A 1,056-nucleotide genomic window follows, 5' to 3' on the forward strand; every position below is an offset into this window, starting at 1 on the left:
CTCTAGGTGACCCAGACAGACTGGACCAGTGGACACTCAACACGAGGAGACAGAACTGGACTCCAAACAAGACTTCCCGTCTGTGCAGTGAACACTTTGAGAGTCATCACTTCAGCACTGACTCCAGGAAAAAGACACCTTTTTTCATACAGTACCTCACAAAGAGTCAAGAAACTTATTAGTTTAAAATGATGAATTATTGTCCATAATACATTTAAATGCATTACATAAATTACTAATTGTCATATATTACTAAGTACTCGATTAGGGCACAACTTGCTCTGTACTATTACTGATAAGGTGAAATTACTGACACACCAGTGCAGTTTAGTGTTCCCCTGATGCAAAAGGCTAAATGAAGATTTTATCAATCAAGGAACATGACATGTATTTACCGACTTTAACATTTTAGTGCCTTTTATGCAAAGACCCTTTATCAAAGTGAGAATTACTACCTTTTTCCCCACACACAGTCTGTGAAGAACCAATGGAAAAAATATTCTCATAATGAGACAGCCGAACACAGCATGATTCCATAGCATGATTCCACAGTGGCAGTGAGCTTTGATAACAGTTCAGTTTCCTTTTGATAGCAACAATTATTTTAATGTGGACGAATTGCATATTGTACATTCATACTCCAGTTGTTTTGAGAGTACAGTTAAATTTAAAATCACATTCAAACATAAAGTCGAATATCTACAGAACTTAAACACAAAACTATTTTATGAATGAGAGCCACTTACTCAGCAATAAGATCATTTTGGTGGTGAGTGGGCTTTTAACCAAGATAGGCTGTAGTCAATGTTTTCTACCTGTGTTTTTAACCTGTCATCTCTCTCTCTTGTAGGACACTTGAGGAAAGTTACAACGCCTCGATCAATGTGATTATTTACTCCACAGTAAAGAGGTTGTTTCACAAGAAATTACGATTTTGCAAATTATGACACTGGGTCCTAATCCATAGGTTTTATAATTACTGTCATAAATCTTTTCATTTATTTCATGTGTACTTTTTGTAACCTTTTAATAGTGATGATTTCATGAATGCAAGCT

This window comes from Epinephelus moara, chromosome 23 (assembly GCF_006386435.1).
Source record: "Epinephelus moara isolate mb chromosome 23, YSFRI_EMoa_1.0, whole genome shotgun sequence".
Classification (NCBI taxonomy): Eukaryota; Metazoa; Chordata; class Actinopteri; order Perciformes; family Serranidae; genus Epinephelus; species Epinephelus moara.